Source organism: Sturnus vulgaris, chromosome 7 (genome assembly GCF_052056855.1).
Source record: "Sturnus vulgaris isolate bStuVul1 chromosome 7, bStuVul1.hap1, whole genome shotgun sequence".
Taxonomy (NCBI): domain Eukaryota; kingdom Metazoa; phylum Chordata; class Aves; order Passeriformes; family Sturnidae; genus Sturnus; species Sturnus vulgaris.
In genome coordinates, this window is record NC_142249.1 from 13141844 (window position 1) to 13160300 (window position 18457).

The following is an 18457-nucleotide window of genomic DNA, read 5'->3' on the forward strand; positions in this document are numbered from 1 at the left end:
CTTGATTTCCTTCTGCTCCTAAAGATAACAGTCTCAACTCTTTATAGTCACTTTTTAGGAACAGCATTTTTCCATGCCTCTAATTGCCAAAATTTATTGCAGTGATCAAGTGCATGTTCCTAAGGCCCTTTGATGCACTATAAAGGGAATGTGCAAGTTTGAGGCTAGTCATGCAACTCTCCCAGCACTCAATATAGATCATCTGAACACGGTGAAATAAGTAAAAGGAAGACTTGTTCTATCATAGGTCAGTCTTTTACAAACATGCTCTCCTATGCAAAGAAAAGTGTCCCATCTTATTGCTCCAAAAGAATTCACTCTCAGAAAATTATTGGTGATGTGATGCTTCTGATAAACCACAACAGTGCCAGCAAAGTTGGCCAAAAATAATGGAAGACTAGTCCAAATTGCCTAATTTGGAAAGACTGCCAAACTCCCCACAGTAAGTGGCTGGCATTCTCTATTTTTGTGTCAAAATATTTATCAGCTTTTCCCCAACAATAGCTGCACTGACTTTATTAAAGCAGTAGTTCATATCTGTAGTGCACTGTATTGCTTCATATGCAATGGGTCTTTCAATCTGAACCAGTCCATGTTTTTGGAGTAAATTTTTCAATACAATCAAAATACTATATGCTATATCATAGATGGGATTTAAGAAGACTCCCTTCTACTTTTGGTAAATGCATAATGTAATGAATTCGACCACTATAAGAGAACAACTGAGCCTAATCAGCAAAAAATCAACAGTAATTTAATTTTCTCCTGCATCAAAGTATCTATGGGTAGGAGAGAAGCACTATGTACAGCAGTCATCTGGCTCTTATCTCAAGGGTTGGGGGTTCTTTTGCCTTAGTGCTTTCCTTAGTAATGAATCTGACTTTTTGGAAATACTGGTTTCCTAAATGTATTTAAAGAGAGCAGGAGAAAGAGGAAGGCATTAAACAACTAACAATTAATTAATTCATCACGGGTCAGAATTGGAAATCAGAACTTCCATCAAGTGTTTTCAATAGAGTTATCTTTTCTTAAGTTCACTGACAGTATCACCCATTGCTGGGTCAGCACCAACATGTATTGCCTTTGAACAGAACACAGACACAGTATGGTAACACCTTCATTAGTCAGTTTTTGATAAACATTCGAGAATAAGGATTACAGTACCTTATTTAATGCCTTATTATTTGTATCTCTGTGTATTACTGCAATGGCAAACTGTCTTAAAAACCTGCCATCAGTGAGCTAAACTCAATTATTGTCTGTTTTTTACATCATTGTACAGATAAGACCAAAATGTTGCATACGCTGTCAAATCTAGAATAAAACACTCTTGCCACAGTTCAATAAAAGCTGTTTATGCTCACACTAGCCAGTTAAATCATGCTGGATTGCAATGGATATATGCTCTCAGTAATTGGAATGAATTCCACATAGGAATGTCTCTCAGGTGATATTAAGACACTGAAATAGTCCCAGATACACAAGGAAATTTGTATTCACAACAGGTTAGTAGATTCATTAATAAAATTAAGTAGTATTTTACATTTTTAAAAAAATTATACAAGCTTTCAGCACAAGTATATAAGTCATGAGTAGCAAACAAACCAAAGAATAAAAGATTGAAGCTGCTTTCACAAAGCTGCAGATTTCAGGAGGTTTCAGATAGGACATGGCATGGATAGGAAATATTTCACTGTATGAGCCCTCTCTCCTCCCTCCTTCTGTGCACTGGGGCTGCCGGAGGCTTTCCCTTCCCCTGGGCTGGGAATTCAGGGGGGAATGCTCCAGCACCCCTTGCTCTCTCCTCGTCATACTCACACTTCTGAAAGGTATTTCCTGAGCATGGCAAAAACAATGTGTGACACTGTCGCCGTTTAAAGCACGGCTTTGTAATGCAATGAGCACAAAGCCGCCCTTACTCAACACTGCTCTTCACTTGCTGCTGTGGGGAGTAAATCATTCATAAATTCAGCATTAGGGAACTGGCAGCGAATTACTGGCTACAGTGTGCTCTGATACATCACAACAATGTCAGCATAACTGTTATGAAAATATTGATGCTTTCTACTTAAATATTAAACACTGCTTCAATAGTCCTAAAAAACTCACCCCTGTAACCAAGGCAAGGGGAGCTGCCATGCAGCTCCACTCTGCTGTGTCTGGATTTGGGATTTTCAGTTTCTGCTGTAAAATGGAAAGAATGTGTGTGTATACACATACACACATTTATACAGCACTTATACAAATGGAAGCGTATGGGTTTTTTAAAATATCAAATACAAAAGCTCAGAGAAAAAATTTTAAAACTTTCTCTTTGCAGTGGAGGCCCTTGCTCCAACAAAGCTCCAACATTACACGGATCCATATTTACTAATGGACTTATGATGTTTAACTGTACAATCTCATGCAGCACTTAGAAAAAACTCATGGCATGTGTTCAAATTGAGTTGGACACAGGTACAGACTCTTAGATATTATATATAAATTAAACTCACTCCTAGCACTCCGAGTGCCAGGACACAGGAAGAAGCTTGTAACAGCCAATTTGCTAGCATTAAGCTTCCAAAAATATTTAATAGTGCTCAGGAGAATCATTCATATAACTTAATGTCATTTATCCCAAGGTTTAGGTTCCTAAATGCGATTGCGTAGAACAATTTTCTTTTGAGGAGGAATTTGCCTTCAGACTAAATTGCTAGTACACTCATCAAATTTGATATATCATGTCTATTTTTTCTAGGATTAAATGGAAAACCATTTTCAGTGAGTGACATACATAAATACTTTTGATAGCTGCTACTTAAGTCTTCTAATGTTATTTTTCAGGAAGGTTTACTGGCATAGTGGAAATGATATTAAAACTCTTGTTATCGCTCTTCATTTCTGTAGAACACACTCAGTTTGACTTCTACCACATGTTAATAACTATTTTGAGCAAGACCTCCATGAGAAGACATTGCAACATCTATGTGATGTATTTATGAAGCCTGAAACACTGTAATAGTCCAGAGATACTTGAAGATTAGACATGTCCCATCAGTGAGTCACTGCAGTATCTGCATTCACTGGTATTTATAACAATGGCAACGCACAAGAACCCCACATGGAAACAGATGGACAGATCATCATTATGGAAGAAAAAAGATCCTCCAAATTACAGACATCCCTTGTAGATGTATTGTTGGAGAAAAATATGATACAGTAAAACAATAATCTGTTTCCATGCAAGTAAAAAAATATGCTGGAATGAGAGATGTCTAAATAAAATGTTCCAATTCGAAAAGCAAAACTGAAGAACGCTGCTGACAAGAAAGACAAACTGGTAACAATAGTTACAGGCTAATAGTACTGCAATATAGTAACAATCCTTTATCTTCATACTATTATTTTACTTAATATGCTACATTTTATAACTCATCCCCTTCATTTTCTGTAGTATTTTCTCTGTGCTTCTTTTACTGGTACTTGACTAAGAACATGAAACACTACTACTGTGATTATGATTGTTTTCCTTCATACATTAAAAATACAAACCTATAAAGAAAAACATTACACTCACCAACATCACGTATATCAAACCCGTAAGATTCATAATTTGAAATTAGATGTGTATAACTTGTGTGATAGTCACAATTATTAATGATCACTGAAGAAAAACTGGAATCCTTAAGAGTGGTAAGTAGATTAAGTCTAGCATGCAGTAACTTCCCATTCACTTTGAAAAATGTTACCATATATATTTATTATAAAGAACACGTCTTAGCTACAATTTAAGAGTATACTTGAGGCTAGCATAAACCAAGATTAGCTTAACTGATTTTTCAAGGAACTGTGCCAGTTACTACAGGATAGCACCTGGTATTTCACCTTTTATCTCTGTGCAAATGACATTTTCTAGTGGCTGGATGCACCGTCAGAATTCATCACTAGAACTGCCCAGCATGAAGTCCACAAACAATGAGGGTCACAAAGAAGCTGTCAGCTTTTGTTTGAGAAATGATCCCTGCTTTCGTTCACATTCTTTCCACAATATCTCAGCACTCTTGAACAACAGACAGGGAAACTTCCCTTATGGCATCCTAAACTGTCTAGACTGGAAGGGACAAAAAATGCAGATGATACACACACTACACAAGTGGATGATACTTTTTCAGCACTGGTTAAATTCATCAATCTTTTAGAAATGCTAGGGGGATTGATTTTTTTAATAGTGTAATCTTTTTATTTTTCCATGATTGCAAAGGTGAACTTGTTTTTATTGAACTGTCATAGTGGACTTGGCATGACTCAAACTTCACTTGCTGTAACCAAAAATGTAGCCTAAAAATGTAGGAAAGAATCAGCCTCAAGTTTTAATTTCTATTCTGATGTCAAACCTATGCCAAAATTTCACAGAATCATAGAATGTGCTGGATTGGAAGGCACCCATCGAGTCCAGCTCCTGGCTCTGCCCAGCACATCCCCAGGGATCCCACTGTGTAGCTGAGAGTGTCATCCAAACACTTCTTGAGCTCTGCCAGGGTTAGGGCTGGAAGAATTTGCCATCCTACACCCATCCTGCAAGCAGCACAAACATCACAGAAATGTGGGGCTGCACACAAGCTTTCACTTAGCCTGGAACCACAAAAAACCATGGAAGAGATTCCTTACTTTGACATTCCTTATGGTAAAAGAGGTATGCCAGCAGCCATCTGGGCAGTGGGAACAAACTCTAAGGAAAAAATATAGTAAGAATTTTTAAATTTAGAAAAACTCAACCATGCTCTCTAGCAGGTACAAGTGAAAACTTGGATACCCTGGATGTTTTGGATGCTTGGGAAGAAACAGTCTGCACTACAAAAAAAATCTCTTATCAAACAAAATCATTATTGACTGGACATCCTTAAGCATTATCTTATCATTATCAAATCCTACTTGGATTTCATCATGTAAGGCTTGATTTAGATTGGCCTATCCAACTTTAATGGACTTGGGGAAAAAAAATACCCTCTTGCCCAGGGAATATTCATGTGTTAGGATAATAAGAAGTATCTCCAATCAGGAATCAAAGAAAGGTGCTCAGTGTCACAGAGGGAGAATCAATTCCTGCTCTGAAGAATATATACAAATAATTAAACAGATAAATTAATATCAAAATAGAAAGCAACTGGCAGGTCAATAGCACATAAAAATCTCAAAATAATGTCAAATTTGCTAGAGCCTGCATTTTAGAAAGCATTGGGCTCTCTACAAATCACTGGGAACTGTTATATTAGTTCAGGGTAGGACTTGCCATCTTTTCTCCACAGCTCTGCCAGAGCAGAGCCCTGTGTGTGCCTGAAGAATGGCTCTAACTACCCTGCTCTCACCTGACAGCTCAAAATGCAGATGAAAGGCCAACTTAGCATTGTGGAAACTTCACCACTGTACCAGGCTTTTTTAAATCTAGAACTGTTCAGCAGCTCCCCTAGTGTTCAGAAAGCTTACAAAAGGCCAAGAGCATCTTAGAAGCTGAAAAAATATGCTTGTTTTTATAAAAAACGTGTAAGTTATTACTTGTAGAATCCATTCATATCCTCTTTCTCCGTCCTGCCTTCTACCCTTCTATTTCTCCAGACTTAGGACCTAATCTCTTATTTTCTTGTCTTTTCTCCCCTTAACAAAATACATGAGAGCCTGAAGTACTGTTTCCTTATTTAATACATAGCTATGCAATACTAAATTCCAGTTGTGCAGCCCAGTTTTACATAGAATTAGATGTGTGAAGATTCACAAATAAAGCCACCCTGGAGACACAAGTGCTAGGCTGCTCACAGATACTGCAAAACCCAGCCACTGCTGCCTTTTCTAAATTTTATTTGTGGAAAGCTTATTTTTCTGCATCCCTAATAGAATCACAGCACAATCCAGGTTAATAAGGAGTTGAAGACATAATTCTTGTGGTTGGGCAAGATGAAACTCATTCCCAAGAAAGATGCAGGCATACATTTAACTTTTTTAAATTCTGTAGCTTCTTTTTTGTTTAAGGATTAATAATAACTCTTAAAAGCTCATCCAGTATTAGAGAAATACAGACTTACATCAAGAAGCACACATGCTACTATAAGCACTATACTCTACAAAAGAAACACCTCACACTAGCAAACAAGGAAACTGGGAGTATTTTAGGTGATCCTGCCCCACAAATGCAGTCGGGCAAGATCTGTGTGGCACAGTGAAGGGTTTACACCAGCAGGAAAGAATAAAAGTATGCATAGACTTCCAGAAAAATGAAGTGTGGGCTGAAAATTTCATTGAACAGAGAATAAAACTTTAATGGGAAATGATTCAAGAATCATCTACATATGGAAAGAAAATGAGATTGGTCAGTGGGTACCCAAATTAGGATGTTTATCACTAAACCTAAAATTTGCACTGGACAGAGAGTAGAGAGTGGTAGACAACATCAGTCAGAAAATTTGGATTCAGATAGAGTATTCTCAGCTCCACAAAGAAGTATGAAGACAAGCTGAGAGAGCTGCAGCTCTTCAGTCTGAAGAAGAGAAGGCTCTGGGGAGGCCTTCCAGTCCCTGAAGGGGACCCACAAGAGAGCTGGAAAGGGACTTTGCACAGGGGTGAGCAGTGACCAGACAAGGGCAATGGCCTTAAGCCTGAGGAGGACAGATTTATCTTACATACAGAGCAGAAATTGGTGACTGTGAGGGTGGTGCAGCACTGGAACAGTGCTCCCCAGGGAGGCTGTGAACTCCCCATCCCTGAGTGTATTTACAGGCAGGCAGGAGCAGCTCTCAGCAGCCTGCTCTAGTGGAAGCAGTCCCTGCCAATGGCAACGGGGTGGCTTTAAGGTCCCTGCCAATCCAGACCATTCTATGATTGTATGATTTTAAATCCCCAGGACAAAGGGTATCATTCTGGGTCAAGCTCTAATTCTCTTTATGTTGCATAGGCTCTGAAGGGGCATTTGCAAGGCCACCATTATCCATTAGCTTCAACAAACGATGATGTAAAATGCTGAGAAATCAGAGCAATGCCACAGAATTTTGGACATCTACAAAATCAAAACCCAACATCAAACAAAAATTAACATAATATGCAGTGAGGGTTAATATAGATTTTCATTTAATGATGGGAAGCACACAGAAAATCAAGAGATCCTGACAGAAACAATTATCTGGTATCTTAGTGATAAAGAAGCAGAGCTCATCTTTTCTGATGGATTAGAAGTCACATCACTGGCAGCAGCAAAAGCCAAATCCAACACAAGAACATCTTTCATTGATTCACTGTCTGATCTTGTTACTGTGAAACTCTCAGGAATTTATTACGGACTGCAAACAGGTGAATACAGTTAAATGTGATTCCTCACCTACAAAAAAAAAAAAAAAAGAAAGAAAGAAAAAACACCCACAGAAGAAAAAAGAAACACCACACAGTTTGTTTTTCTGCCATTTTCAGGCCCCAAAAGACCTTTATTTAGTTAAGCCACGTCAATAACCATTAATTTCAGATTCAGAATTTCCAATAGGACCAACTGTGCAGTAAAACCAGTTTCAGTTTTAGTGGGAGTTTTAAAAGAGATGGGTCACTTTCCCTCAGTTCAATACAACTGTATTTTCTTATACCAAAGTTCAAAGCTCATCATGGTTTTAGTTTATCTCTGCAATGATACCAAACATAGTAGTCTGTTATCTCCCAACATACTAATTTCAAGAAGAAATTAAGTCAATTGCCAAATCCTGCAGCACACTCTTTTTATCAGACTAATGAATTATCCAAAACTTCTGTCAAATCTTAGTCACTGGTCCTGAATTTATCCAAACAAGAAAAGAAACCTGACAAACTAGGATGATTCCAGAAGAATGTAAAGGGAATTGTGACACATTGATTAAACAGTTCATTAACCAAAGTTTCACTTTTTCTCTTATCCTTTAAAGTCACTCAATTCTGAATCCAAGTGAAATGTTTCTGAAGCTTTACCCTGAGTTAAATCTCACATTCACCTGCATTTCATTGAAATGCTTATATAGTTTGATTCAGAATTCCTTCTAGACCAAAGCTTTAAGTTTACCAAATAACACACACTGAGTCTTTATTATATAATGTCCTATGTGCAATGTGTCTGATGTATTACCATCAACCTGAAAGCCAATTTACATTTCACTGAAAACAAGGCAGTAAGAGACAAAGGTGACTTTCTCTGAGCTGCATTAGCTGTTACAGTATTTTGAAGCATGACCATTTTTGCTACTGATATACAAGCAAAAAGAGAGAAAACTCACAACACTTCCACTCAACAAAAAAAATGGCTTTCTGCTAATAAAGCTTCATTGAGCTACATGTGCACCAAATCTCCTGATACCTTTGGGATTTCCTAAAAACAGGGAGCCTCTTATTATGTATGGTATGTACAAAGTACCAGCATAAAATACAAATGATGCTATTAACAATGTTTGCTTCTAGTGCTCTGCTGCCCTCTCTGAGGCAAACACGCCCATCCAACACTTTGCCTGCACCCTGTGATGGGAGTTCTCATGGATCAAGGAAAAGCCTGGCAGCTCCCTGGCCTGTCTTCCCAACACTCACCTTCCATTCCCTAACAGCTCTACACCAAACATATGCAAACTTAGAGACTTGAACTAAAATTAGCTTAGGGCATGTTTAACCAATTAGCAAGCAACTCCTGATTTGAACAGTGCTGCACTGCCATACAGTGTACACCACAAAACCACACAAAAGAAAAATACAGAAAGGCTTTTCTTCTTTTCAGTGTTCTGCAACAAGTTTTTTGTTTTCTTAGGTTGACACAGATGAAGACAAGACACCCAACATGAGTGAAGGCAGCATGAATTTATTTAAGCACTTGAGAGGCACAAATCCTTTGGTCAGTTCCAGGCCCCTCCCTGCAGAAGGGCATTGAGAGGCTGGAGCATGTCCAGAGAAGGGCATTGGAGCTGGTGAAGAGCACAAATCTGATAAGGAGTAGCTGAGGGAGTTTATCCTGGAGAAAAGGAGGCTCAGGGGGGACCTTAGTGCTCTTTACAATTACCTGAAAGGAGGCTGTAGTTGATAGATGCCAGTCTCTTCCCCAAGGAACAAGGAATAGACAAGAGCAAATGCAAGGTGTCCCAGGAGAGGTTTAGATTGGATATTAGGAAAAATTTCTTCACCAAGAGAGTTGTCAAACACTGAAACCCTCTGCCCAGGAAAATGGTTGAGTTACCACCCCTGAAGATATTCAGATGTACGGAACTGGTACATAGGGACACTGTTCAGTGGTGGGCTTGGCAGTGCTGGGTTAATGGCTGCACTTAAGAATCATAAAGGCATCTTCCAACCCAAATGAGTCCATGACTCTCCAGGGTAACAGCATCAAATGGTGTGCCATTAACTCCATAGCCAAGGAAAAACAGGTATCTGAGAGGCCTGTGCTATATGGGCATCCTCACCAATATCATTCTACAGTCAAAATCCAGCTTCTATTCAAAGAAAAAACAAAGAAAAATTCAAACTGATGAGATCCTAGTCAGGCATTTCATTTCCAAATGAGGAAACTTGGGCAGCCTTTGTTTCCCCTCATTCTTTAGCCTTTACTGGCTTGCTTCCAGGTATCATCAGCCAAGCTGCATATTTTACAAATAAAAAAGAATCCCACTGCTACACCAGTGGGATCAGAGCTACTAATTACTGGAAAAAGCTAAAAGGACACAAAAGAAAAGCTGATAGAAAGAAAGACAAGGAAAACAGAGGAATGCAGTAAACGAATTTTAAGATATGGCGAAAAGACAAATGACACCTGAAAACTGTACAAAGTCCTTTTTTGGAGGTCCTGATCCTGAAGGATGCAGCAACTGCCAGAGAATTGGCTTCTGAGGACAGAATTCAATCCAGCCGTTCTGCCTGTCTACATGACAGAGGCTGGAGAATGCTCCCATCAAATACACAGCTCCTGGGGAGGTGAGATTCAGTATTACCTCATGCAACAAGGCTAGACAAAGTTTTGATCCGTACTCAGGAGGAGAACACAGTACACCCACTCTTCCTGACCACACAAGACACCTGAGATACTTCCAGCACCAATGGGAGACCAAATCCTGCATTTCCTCTCTGTCCCTTGAACTGGCATGTGTGCAGCAAAGCCTGTCCAGACATAATTACTGGGTTACATGCCCTCCCCCAGCACTTCTGGAAAGGGTGTTTTGCCAGGAAGCATGCACACACCTCCTGCTTCACTGATGCTGAGCCAAAAAGCAGGGAACAGGCCACAACTGTCCAAACTGTTCATACAGCATATTTTCTGGCACAGCTGCAGAGCACACAGAGAGTGGGCTGCAGGATGGATGAATGGTTCTGGTAGTAGCAACCTTCAATCACTGTTTTTCTAGAGCTATTCTTAGTCCTTCCTCTGCTACCTTAAAAATCCTTAAATTTAGAGTATTACAACACACTACAGCTCTTTTTGTGCAAGCAGACTTTTCTGCATCCATAATGCGTGTAATGGAAATTTGCACAAAAGTGGCCCCAGACATAGAGCTTAAATCAACACTGGATACAGATGTATATGGGAAGTCAATACTGTTGGAAGGAAAAAAAGTATTTCAACATTTTTATACAGAGGACAATTATTCTGTTTTTCTTAACAAAACATGTGGATTAACACCCTAAGTACTAATTCCAAGAAGCACCATTCCAGTGTCTCAGCCAAGCTGTAAGTTTGTATTAACACCTTCCTGTTTTATGGTCTTTGCTTCAAAGGCAATCATGGAAAATTGCAGTGCAGAGTTTGGCTAAGATCCACACTGGCACCACCACCATCCACACCAGGCACCATTTCAGGTGGTGATTTCACTTCAAGGGCTTGGGAAAGGACCTAGAGGTCTTCTTGATTTTCTCAATGTTTCTGTCTCTGCAGTGGGACATGTTTCATAAATATCATCTCATTTGCTTCCCATCCTATGCTCTTATCATTATACGTCATTTATTTTCCTATCTACTTTTTCTATTTCTGAAGTCTCAGGGAGCCCTGCCCATGTCAGCTCAATGAAGAGAAGACTGATGGGTCATTTAATTACCAGAAATAAGCACTTACTCCCTGAGAAGCAGATCTGGTAGCAAGATCTTTTCAAACTTGCTGATAGCAATGCAATAGGATCCAGCAGCTCCATTCAACCTTGAAAGTCTGCAATTTCCGAGCAGTAACTGCAGCTGAACCTTGGAAGTGTTTACTGCAAAAGACAGAGGGCAAATCCCTGTCACATGATGTGTTCATAAAGAGAAGGCTCCAGTTTATCTCTGGAAGAACTTATATAAAGGTTATGAAGTGAACAGCATTTCTTTCTGGAGTCTCCATCTCTTGATCCACAAACTTGTTTCTTCACTTGTTCTTGTGAATCCCAAGGAGAAGGTGATCCCTTTTAATACCCAAACCATGTTTCTTAGACAGAAGTTCCCAGATAAGTTGCAGAGCACCTTAAAAAAACATATATATATAAACAGGGATCCACTTGACTGGTGATGTTCAGATCTAGTGTAGGAACAGATTATTTCATCCAGTTAGACTGTTCAGTCTTTGGTTTGCACTTGTGTTTTGGCTAGGGAGCAGGGAGAATAAAGGATTATTTTGCTTTTCTTTGCTATACAGAGCCAGGCACTGAGCATTACTGACCACACTTCTGCTGCTGGTTTCTAAGCACACAGCTGCTCACTCTAATGCCCCTGTGGTCAGTATTGTACCTGCCTGGCACCAAGCTGACACTGACTTGCAGGACCTCAGGCTAAAGCCCCAGTAATCCTATTAAACTCCAAACACCATTAAAATCGCAGAAAAGAACATCCACCTGCATTTCATGTAAGGCCTATCACATAAGGCATGAGTCAATCAAAAAGTTCACATCATAAATAAAGGCTAACCTGGAAAATAATTTGCATTTTAATACACAGGCATCTACAGCAATCAACAAGAAAACAACAGAAGAATATTCTGAGCAATAGCCAACTTAGACTTCCGTGCTTGTTTGCAAAAGTCATTTCAAAGATGGGAAGCTCTAGTATTCATTTCATTCACACTCATATTTCTCCATTTCAAAAGGGAATTCTCTCTTCTTTTTTTAATTTAAAACCTTTTCTCTAGGGGGAAAAAAATCCTTACAAGAACCTGCTTTTAAAAGATAATCTAGGGATTATGTTTTGTAAAAATAAGAGCTGATTTTCAAAAGAGGAAGGAGCCTGACTTAAATTTCTCAACATCTGCAACTGCAGCTCTCCCTCAGGCATCTGATGAAGCATCTATGGAAATTAAGCAGGCACTTCAGCATTCTGCCAAACGGGACTGAAAAGTATGCTTCAATGATTTGGGATTTCACCTTCAAAACAGTTCAGGTCTTAAATACACTCCATTATAAAATACAGATTTATTGCTTACTGTTCCATTTTGGCCAACAATTCTTTGGCAATTTTTTTCAAGACAAGGACAATACCTTCTTTCCTTCTGACCAGAATTTGCCATAACACCCGAATTTTCAGTCCCACATTTCTACCACAGAAGCAGCCACCTTTTGATGGGTGATAAACACACTTTCTAATAAATAACATTTTGCAGAACCCCAGTCCTGCACTAAGCCTCTGACTGTAAGGTCCATATGAAAATGAGGAAAAAAGTCTGAGGCAAAATTAGCCTTACAATACCATCTGAGTGCCTGACAAGAGAATTTAATTTTTTGCTTTTCAGTTCCTCTCGCATATCTAAAGATCAATTATAATAGAAATATATTTTAAAACTTACATAAATTCCCTTATACAATTTCTTGTTCTTATAACTATTATTAACACAATGCTATGTATATATTATAAACATGTGTCTGATCGTACTTTAGTGTTTCCTAAAAAAAAGACAACCACAATCATCCTGACTTGGAGCCAACAATATTACTTTAACTTGGCCTCTGCAGCAGATAATTTGAGAAGTTAAAATAAGAAATGAACTTTTCAAAAATAAGTATGGTTTATACTGTGCACACTACAGAAGCACACAAAAACATGCATTACAACTACATTCTAGATGAACTCCAACATTCTTTTTCCATACTCCTACTAAGGCTATATGCATTGGAAACTAATTAGGTATTAAGGTCCAAATTTGCCTTGCTCAGTCAATGCCAGTGACACAAACTTTGTTTCTCGCCAAATTACTAGAAGCATCCTGTGACTGCTTGGTTTCTTTAGAGGAAGAAACAAAGCAAGATTTTTTTCAGAGAAGATAATTTGCAATACAAAAAAAAACCTCACCCACATCTACAGCAAATTTTTGCATGTCATGAAAGTACTGTAAAATGAACAGTCTTCAGTAAAATGCAAAACTGCAAAATTATCCCTACTTATCTTTCCTTCCAAGCATAGTAGCTACTTCTTTCTTTGCTCTCAGTCATATCCTCTCTTCCTCTCCCCCACCCCAAGTTTTATCTCACAATTCTCCTTATTCTGAAACACCTCATAAAACAACTATAGTAAGTTATATAAAGTATTTATATTTATATAAACATTTACTCAATCATAACTGAGTGCATTTAACTGTTTAGAAACCTTTGTGGAAAAAAAACTCAAGTGTGCACCTTAGTTCATCTAAAACTCAGCACAATGTGAGTTTACCTGTACCTTAACTGTGCTGTAGGTCATGATGAGTCACTGTTCTCTGGAAGAGCAGCCAGAGCACCACCTGCAACTTGTCAGGAGGCTAAAATGTGATTAAGTTATCCAGAGCTTTCCTCTAGCAGGAAATCTTCCCTTACACAGAATTACTGCATGGATGCATTGACATAAAACAGTTATTTCCAAAGCCAAATATCGTTTCACCTCCACGCTGAAAGCAAAGCATAGACAGAATAAAAGCTTCTCACTACAACAGCAAATAATTTAGCTTTTTTTTTTAAAGGTAGCTTTGGGGAACCAAGAGTTACATTATTTCCAAATTCTGCCTTATCTTTCACACCCCGAGTCCTTTCTCTCACTTTTGTAACAAGGACTGGCAATGAACACGGCCATGAGGAAAAGTTTAATACATTCCTGTTGCCCTAGGGAGAGTAGGGGCCACTGCATGATAATAGAAAACACCTGCTACATGTGAGCTGTTACTCATCTTCCTTGGAATTTTTCAAAACTTCAGGCTATTTAATTATCCTCACAAAACTGCACAGAGAAGAACAAGGTAAGAGTCAAGCAATTGGAAATACAGTAATTATAAAATATTACATATATTGCCTTCAATGTTCTGACTTTAAGAGTTTCAAGATATTTAGCTCAGAGGCTCCTTTTGAACCTGAAAAGCTGACAAACCTTTCATCCACTGACCAAAATAACTGCAGTTTCCACTTCCTAAGTAGTTAAACAATAAGTCAGCTTACACTCCAGGCTTCTAATGAAAATAAATGAAAATGTATGGATTTGTTAAGACTGGCAACAAATTAATCTTCCTTAAATTGCTCCCCTTTTCAACAAGACTGATGCATTCTTGTGCTATTCTTTAATCTTCATGATCTAATCCATTTTGTTAAAACTACATTTTCAAAATTCTCTTCTTCCCATCCCTTCTACATTTCTATCTCCCAGTGCAGAGCTGTTAATTGGCAACCAAGTATAACTGCAGAGCAACCTGGTGTTAAGCACCAGGCTACACCAAGTGTCTATGATGAAACTGTGATTTTGCAGAAGTGCTTCATCTCCCTTGAAAATGCTTGTTTGCCTCCACAGATTCCCAAAAGAAAGGCTATTCTAAATTTACTAACTGATCTTCTTGGTATGAATTATATATGTGGTATGTTATTTTGCAACTCTGTTGCTGCTCTTTAAGCATTACCCAATGCTAAATTCCCATCAAGTACAACAGCAAGTGGAGAGCACAACCTGTAATTCTGCGCCTCAAATGAGACAACCACAGTCCAAGTGCAACACATGAACTCGGGCACACAGAGAACACTGATACAAGTTAGTGACTGGAAATCTTTGTACAGCTGCTTTTTAAATTCTCTGCTGTGAGCAGCTGCTTCCAACAAGAATATTAGATAGGAAAGCCAAAAGCATCAAAATGCAGAATGTGAGACACAAACAAGTTTTCAGTGAGATCAGTTATGGCAGGGAAGTTAGACTGTGCAGAGTTTCCAAGTGTTGATGCTAACCATGATATTCAAAGCTAACAAAGCAAGAGGGAATACAAAAGGTTTCTAGACATCTTAAGTGACAGAGGAATTATTTTGTCCAGAAATTCAAACAAATTAGTTTTGTCAAAGAGCTCAAAAGGAAGATGCAATTAAAGTATTACTGTCATAAAAGAAATTATTCAGGCACCCCAGTTGCTGCACATTAGTGGTGCTTCTATTTCTGCAACACTTGTATCTGCCTAAAGTTCATATAAACTACTTATATTTGCTTATTACTCACAATCCTGGCTTCTGATAAAATTACTTATCAAAACCTAATAAAGCATTGTGGACCATTCTAGACTCATGCTTAAAATTACCATATGAAGAAAACATTTTTAAAATTTTACAAATGTGTTCTCAGCTCAGAAATGGCTCTAACAATTTCATGATTTTGCTAAAAAAATCTTAACTAAAATTAGCATTCTGTGTGTGGGCATACCACTATATTTTTAATTTTTCGAAGAGACTAAAAAAAGTCCTGGTACTAACCTTAATCTTTTATGGCTAAGATCTATAAAAAAAACAGTAAAACTCACTCCAACTTCTAAAAAAAGCCATAAGCATAGCTGAAGCAAATGAATTTGCAGATTGATCCTGATCAGTCCTTGCTCCATTTGCTTGTTTTGGAAAGCAGCATCCCACTCTTCCATCAAGGGAGAGAGGTAAAAAAACTCAAGTGAATGTTCCTCCTCATTTCCAATGCACTGAAGCTGCTGGAGGTGAAAGCAAAAGCTCCCATGTGCCACCTTTTCCTGACACACAGGAGAAAATCTGACATCAAGGACTTCCAGTCTCTCAGATGCAGTATCTTTAAAAAATGTCACCACACCAGCAGAGTTCAGCAGCTGATAAAGAAGGTGACCCAAGGCATCTGCTACAGAGCTGAATTCTAATCACGTCCCCTGTTTTGTGAATACAACCCTGATTTTAATTCACATTTTGACAGTCTCATGGCTGGCCAGCATGGCCCTCTTCAGAGGTGACCCCAACAACTACAATATTTCTTTCTCATGAACAGGTGTTTTTTTCCTACTACCCTATGCAAGGGTAATCAAAACTTCACTCTCCAGGCTGCCATCCTTACTAAACCAAAAGGGACAAGAAAAGGATGACAAAACTCATGAGTGTGTATGCAGACAACTGCAGAAATCCAGAATTACTGGAGGTCTGAGGAAGGATAAGAATGACAAGATAATTGCAGAGATGCCTGAAGACAAAACAGAGAGAGAGTGGAAGAGGAAGGAAATCAGAAGTGAAAGCACTTTGGGACATATAAGATGATAAGATAGGAAAACTTCAAAGAAAGTAATCAAAGGAATAATTTGAAGATAATAGATATATGACATTTCAGAACACATAGTCTTAAAACACTAATTGTCCCTGCTCTATGGCTAAATTGATTAGAGTTCTGTGGTTTTCCAATTAAAATACCACCTTAAACACACACCAATGATAATTAGGAGGAAAAGAACCTCACAATATAATATTATATAAAATCACTTGGACTCCTACAGTAAGGAAGATGAATTTAAAATTATCAGTTCCATAATGGTTGAACTATCACTCAAAAATTGGAGGGTAAGCCAAGATAACTCTTTATAGAACACTATTTCTAGGAAGGTATGGTACTTATTAAGCTTGATTTTATGCAGATCCATTATATTCCTATCCTAAGTTTCAACAGGCAGGAAGAAGTATGCTGGGTTTGGGTTTTATGCCATCCCCAAGACCAATATTACAGCATTTGTAAATTAAAAGCAATAGTGAATTTCTAAACAGGTTTAATGGAGGTTGCCACATTTAGGGAACAAAGCCACTGTTTATTTTACTATACGCTTTTTGAAAGTGAGATAAATCTGGGGGTTGGGACTAGATGGTCTTTAAGTTCCAGTCTAGCACCTTAACATTCTGTGATTCTATGGTAAGGGCAGCAAGAGGAAGCTTTTCACATTGAGACATCACTTGTCATGAAAGGGCTTCCTCAAAACTCAAAATGTGGAAGCATTTGCAGGAATTCAGATTTCACTGATCTGATCTGGAAGAGTGTTCCACAGCTGAATCCTTACAAGAAAGGGCATTTTATTCCCAGTTCTTCAAGCATCAATCCTGGACTTTGCTAACTGCATTGTGCCAGATCCACACACCCGTGGGACAGTTCACAGCCTAACTCAATCTTTCCACTATAAAAGCCTATACAAAAAATTTTCCTGCACAGTCCAGGAGGAACAATGCTATAAACACTTCTAGCTCTTCATTCCTTGGGACTTTTCCATGTGCAAATAATGGATAAAATCTTCTATCAACTGAGAATTTAAAATTCAGTTCCTGCTAACTGTAAAACAGGTGATACTCTGTTCACCTCAGATTTCTAGCCATGCTTGAAATGTTGCAAACTATAGATAAGTGAAATACCACCTGCAGATGAAAATATGGCTATAGCACCTAACTACATGTTGGAACATTCATGCTCTAAGAGATCACACAAGGACTGTTTTTCAGGTGAGTAATGACAAGAAGAACTGAACTTCTAAGTAAAGACCTACAAAAATATTATTTCATATATTTACATTTTACTGAGATAAAATGTCTTCACTCAAATCTATCTAACATTTTACAAAGATCAGAGAGTATATGCAATAACACAGATACCCAATGAGTAACTTAGAAAGTAGACTATTCATAGGAGAAAACTTTCTCCCCATATAAAGGAAATGTGAATGTATCATGCAATACTTCTGCTGGTTTTCTGCAGCAAGCTACATTTCACTAAATTTTTCAACTAGTTCCATAATACATTGCACAGAATGAGGGAAAACTGATCAGATACACCAATCAAAGCAGATTACATCCTGTTAATCCACTTAACAATTTAAGCTGTACTTGGCCTGATCTAAGAAGTGTAAATCACAGTAGCCCATTGAGCATTATATCCATCTAGATTAGCTAGAACCAGACATATAAGCATCTCCTTTTTAACCTCAGCAATTCTTAAAACAGTAAGAAAAACAACAAAAATATTATTATATACAAGACCACTTTCACTTATTCAAATCATTAAGCACAGAACTCAGTTGAGAAGACTCATTTTTCATCCAAAGGATGCAAAACATCCCTTAATTTTTTCTCCCTTAGAATACAACTTCTAGCCTTCAACAATCCACACCGCTCTTAGGTCATCAGTCTGAAAGTAAAAGATTCCATTGCTGGTTTCCCAAGAGGTAACAAATGAGATTTACATTCCAAACATGTTTTGGATAGAGGAGGATCAAAAGGACAAGCCATCCTCAGCA